The 6,000-nt window shown below is 37.1% G+C and overlaps 1 non-coding gene across 1 annotated transcript; it reads left to right on the top strand.

Annotated features, from left to right (window-relative positions):
- The first annotated feature begins 687 nt into the window (after nt 1–687).
- TRNAC-GCA (transfer RNA cysteine (anticodon GCA)) lies at nt 688–758 on the top strand. The gene has a single exon. It is a non-coding gene; the product is annotated as a tRNA-Cys (tRNA).
- The last annotated feature ends 5,242 nt before the right edge of the window (nt 759–6,000 follow it).

The following is a 6,000-nucleotide window of genomic DNA, read 5'->3' as shown; positions in this document are numbered from 1 at the left end:
TATTCCTCTGAATCGATCTTGCTGGTACATATAATTCAGAGTAATATGTAAGGGACGGATATACATCATCTCTCTCTTTGATGAAAGTTTCTGCTAATTCATATTCATTACCAAAAAGCCTGAATTCAATTTCTTTATCTATATCCTCAATTTTTGGAAAATTATGAAGTTCTTCCATCAAGCCTGGATCGATAAAACGACAAAATCCTTCAAATTGTATCTTACCAAATTCAGGGATTGTAAACACTCCCACATTTTCATCTAATCGCATTGGAAGTTTCCCATCTGAAGAAAAATCTATTAAATTATTCCCGATTTATCTATATGGATCAATCCGCCAAAAAAGATTCGGATGTATATTCAGTCTTCACTATATCCCATGAAATTCTACCCGTATCCAGATATACTTCCAATTTAAAAAAAAAGGATAAGTAAGAGGTACTTTGATACTTTCTTCCAACCACGTGAAATGGAGCTATGAATGAATGAATCAAACCATTCTTAAATGTTAATCTCACTTAGAAAATTTCCTAACGAAAATAGTCAGATCAAAAGAAAGACGGAGAACAAATTAGATCCATTTCCTTTATGGTTGACTTTAGCATGCATCTCATACTATACTTAAAGGACGGACAAATGACTTGAAAGGACAAAAGATTCGATCTGTCCATGGGATTCCCATATCTCGGCGACATAGCCAAGCGGTAAGGCAAAGGACTGCAAATCCTCCATCCCCAGTTCGAATCCGGGTGTCGCCTTGTTGAGGTAAGTAAATGGAAGGAAAAGTCTGTATTTCCATTACAGAACCTCTAGAGACATATTGGTACATATTACCAATATAGATAGTGAGTTACGTACATTTGATCCCGATTCCATCGTGAATGTACGACCCTCGAGTTAGTTATAGTAACTTATTGGTCAATGAACAAATGGATTTATTGATCTTTCATATCATCTCGAACGTTAGTAACATTCAGAATGCAAAGGTGGACCATTCATTTCAACTTCAACTTTGCACTATGGTTAATAGTTCCCTTATCATCTCGATGATGAAATCATTATTTTTTAGAGAACATGATCTGTATGGATATAGTCGGTATAACTTGGGCTGCTTTAATGGTAGTTTTTACATTTTCCCTTTCACTCGTAGTATGGGGGAGAAGTGGGCTATAATGGTAATGCTTAAGAATCAATTATTGCGTTCCTTCCATATCATGCATGGTAATATATTCTATTCCATAAGGATCCAGTAATATTGAATCTTCGTTCCAAATTGAAACACTCTACATGGAATTATTTCCTCTTTATCCCCATAAGGGATGTACGTAATCCCTTATCATTATCATTTTCCTATGAAAAATCTTATTTTCTTCAACAGGTTTGAATTCATTAGTTCTTTTCTAGAATGAGTCGATAATCTCATTTCTTCCACTGAAGAACGATCTCTCTTCTCTTTCTTAGTAGGAATAGAAAGAGTCCTTGTTTTATCGGATGGTTCCGAATTGAATTGATCAGATCTGATATGAATTCCGTTCTCGGAAAAAAATGGGACATAAGTCATAGATTCCTTTGCTTTTTCATATACCATTTCAAGTGCTATATCTAACATGTGCTAGATATAGATGTTCGTACCGAAAAAAAGATGTTCAACTTTGATCCTAAAGAATCCACAACTACGTTCAAAATTAAGTCTGTTTGCATTGGGTCTATTTTTCCAGGAGTAGGAACAAGGTGATGTGATCAGCTCCGCTATTTTATGGTACGAGGTCCTTCATCCTACATTTACCATATATGGATAAGTACCATTAAGATATATTTATCCATATATGGGTGTAAAAGAAGAAGTAGTACAAAAGAAAAGGTTAGATATTCTTTTCCTCCGTACTACTTTTTTTTCTTTTCAAAAAAAATTAAAAGCAATCCCTACCCTATATTGTTGTAATACAATAGATCCACCCTATATTGTTGTAATATAAAAGATTTCATAATCTATTTTATACTTATGATCTGGATCATAAAGATCTATCTAGTGATCAGCAATCAATTGATTTTCATCAAAATCAATTGCTTCCACTGCTTGCACTGGTCGTTTTGACGTAAGGGATAAGTAGAAAAGCAGTAGGAACTGCAAGGAACAGTAGAACAGCAATAAATGCAAGGGTATTTACTTCCATGATCTCCTTATTTTAACTTTCTTCAAAAATAGCTCGAGATTTGATCTCATAGAGATGAATGAATCTTTCTTTCAAGATCCATGAAATAGATGTATGTCATTGATAGAATTGGTTCGAGTAACGGAATCTAACTAATGGATGGAATGAATTCTTCGATGGAAATAGTATAACCTAATACGATCACTTTTGATAAGACTAGTAGCAAAAACTTACGTGCATCAGAAAACGTTCTGATCAACACATGTCTGGTATAATTTTGAAAGAATAGGATTCGTACGAATAAGAACCTTATGCTCCTCCAGAAGACGTTCATCAGACATGAGAGATATTTTTCTTGGATCTCCACGATTTAGATGGAATTGTGAATCTATCCCGCTTCGGTGATGATATAGAAAGAAGTATCCCATATCGAATTTATCCAAAGTCCCACCCATGACCCTGGAATGATAAGGACTAGTCCGTCTAGATCCTGACATGATCGTTCACAGTTCACTTACTATTGGATCGGGACTGACGGGACTCAAACCCGCAACTTCCGTCTTGACAGGGCGGTACTCTAACCAATTGAGCTACAATCCCAATACAGTACAGTTCACCTACTATTAGATAATATTTATTTCATGATAGGTGCTAGATAGGTCATATAGATTATGCGAGTGCTAGGTCGATTAAATATCTTATCCTTCTCTTTCATTTTTGAAATGTATCGATTCATCCGGAATTGTGCATCTACGATATGAATAGATATCGATGTCGGGGTTCAATAACCAATTATCTTTTCATTCATGATTAGCATGAATATAACCATACCGATAGATTGGTATTGATGATACTGGTTTGGTCGAGCTGGATTTGAACCAGCGTAGGCATATTGCCAACGGATTTATAGTCCGTCCTCATTAACCACTCGGGCATCGACCGAGGAACAAGACAGTAATTGAAAATTATTTAGGATACCTAACGAATGGATCATGGTACCCACAGGAGAAGTTGAATCCCCGTTGCCTCCTTGAAAGAGAGATGTCCTGATCCACTAGACGATAGTGGCCACCAATCTATTCTTTATAATATGAAAGTGATCGGGAAGTTGTCAATAATATTACCAGAATTCTTGGTTTCCTTAAGTTTTTTTTCAATAAACTTGCATATCGATAAAATGGAGTCCCTTCAGAAATTAATTATTGCAACTAAAACAACTCTAAAGCAATTTACGGAATCTCTATTTGTGATCCATCGGCCCAGTTCTGATAAAAAAGACTTTATGGACTCAAATTATACAAAATGTTTCATGCTTGATAATTTTAATCATTTTAATAGTGAATGGGGCTTATCGTTCTCTGATCGAAGTTATCCGGAAAAGACTCAAAAAAATATAAATGGGTTGGTTGGACAAAAGATCGATCCGTATGTTACAATCGGATCGTGGCGGGTATAGTTTAGCGGTAAAAGTGTGATTCGTTACATTATCAACTCGAATAATGGAAGGATCTTTTACATGGATCTTTGATCCATCTAAAGCTCTATTTCCAGATAGGTTCAAAACCTCCCCTATACCATCCATCCAGAGTTCATATGTTACACAACTTCATATACTTTACGTTCCCATATTAGAGTATAGTGCTTCACTTCTTTCCATTAAAACAAATGCCCGTTGGTGTTCCAAAAGTGCCTTTCCGAGCCCCTGGAGATGAAGATGCAACTTGGGTCGACTTATACAACCGACTTTATCGAGAGAGATTACTTTTTTTGGCTCAGGATATCAATCACGAGATTGCAAATCAACTCATGGGTCTCATGGTATATTTGAGTGCAGAAGATTCAAATAAAGATATTTTCTCATTTATCAACTGTCCCGGTGGATCAGTAATACCAGGGGTAGGTCTTTTCGATATGATGCAAGCAATAGTACCAGATGTACATACAATATGCATGGGGGTAGCTGCTTCAATGGGATCTTTCATCCTAATCGGGGGAGAAATGCCTAAACGTATAGCATTACCTCACGCTAGGGTTATGATCCACCAACCTGCTAGTTCCTATTATGACGGATCGGCTGCAGATTTTCATAACGAATCGAAACACGTAACGATGCTTCGCGATTACATAACCAGATGTTATATAGAAAGAACGGACCAACCCGGAGAGGTAATTCAACGGGACCTGAACAGAGATGTTTTTATGTCAGCAACAGAAGCCCAAGCTTATGGCATTGTTGATGTCGTAGCGGAAGGTTGATCTCATAGCGGAAGATCCTCTTTTTAATTTATTTTTATAATGAACTGTAAACTGTGATCTCTTTGTTCCTTTTCAAAAAAAAAAAAGGGGGGGGGGGAAGTGATTCATTTCATAATCACCTGATATGGTATGGTTAGGATCAATCCGAACCAGTTGATTCCGCATACAATACAGCTAGAATGCCCACTATTCAACAACTTATTAGAAATGCAAGACAGCCAATAGAGAATAGAAAAAAATCTCCTGCTCTTCGAGGATGTCCTCAGCGTAGAGGAGTATGTGCTAGGGTGTATGTGCGACTCGTTTGGATCAGAAACTTAAACAGACTGGGAAATTCTTACAACGGAATAACAGAAGAATTTTCCCGCTGTAATCAAGTAAAGATCCATCATCTAACCTTACCGGGGATGAAATTTATGGTTTCCATTGGTGCAAATCCAATCACCTTGATGTGGGATGAAAAGCAATTCCTCATTGGTAGCGAATGGTCATCAATCCATTGAGCGGGGAAATCATGCAAATTGAAGAAGCATAAAGTTTATGCTCATATTGCCGCGAGAACGGAACAACAGGGTCAGCTACCTGGCCAACCCCAGAATTACATGTCGTTACTGTATTAATAGATCTTGTAATGAGAGTATTTATTACTTAATGATTCAAGAGTAGAGCTGGAGATGGTAAACCGTACAAGTTACCGATAACATACTCATCTCATATTTCGGAAATGAATAAAAGGCTCCGGCGTATAGAGAGGACCTTACCGTTGGAGAAAGAACCATAGAAACGATGAAACCCATGATTTTTTCTCATTCTCAGTACAAGGTCCCAGTCCTTGCCTACCAGGAAGATGCCTATCCAAAGGGAATTATGGTTGGGAAGGTTGCAGTAGCAAAAGCCATTGGAACTTTTATTTTCTAAATAAGAAGAATCAGTGTTATTCTCAATGGACCAAACAAAACAAATGACTAACCGAGAAAAATATTAGCGATTCATGAGAGTAAACTTCAATGACCAGAGTGAAACGTGGATATATAGCTCGAAAACGTCGGAAAAAAATTCTTGCATTTGTATCAGGCTCTCGAGGGGCCCATTCGAAACTTTTTCGAACTGCTAACCAACGGAAAGCTAGAGCCTTAGTTTCCGCCCACCGAGATAGAGGTAAACGCAAGAGAGATCTTCGTCGTTTGTGGATTACTCGGATCAATGCAGCAGCTCGTGCCAATGGGGTTTCTTATAATAGATTCATCCAATATTTGTACAAGAGGCAGTTGCTTCCAAATCGTAAAACACTTGCACAAATAGCTGTATTAGATAGTAATTGCTTTTCCACCATCTTTAACAACTTATCGTATGATGAAATAGGTTAGGTATAGATGAAATAAATAGGTAAAGATGGAATGGATAGAACAGATTCTCCCGGAGAATTCCCTCCGGGAAGGTCGAAATATTGAAAAGTTTTTTCATATTGGATTGGAAATGAACGAAAAGAATTCAATCCAATTCTTTTCCAAAAATGAAATCCTGTTGACTTTTTCAACAATAGACTCAAGATCTGCATCTTTATCGAACATATATTCCAGCTCCGATTTGA

The sequence above is a fragment of the Pinus tabuliformis genome, chromosome 7 (genome assembly GCF_031772625.1).
Source record: "Pinus tabuliformis cultivar Carrire ecotype Pingquan chromosome 7, CPIR1, whole genome shotgun sequence".
NCBI classification, from domain to species: Eukaryota; Viridiplantae; Streptophyta; class Pinopsida; order Pinales; family Pinaceae; genus Pinus; species Pinus tabuliformis.
This window is presented reverse-complemented; position numbering and strand designations above follow the sequence as displayed.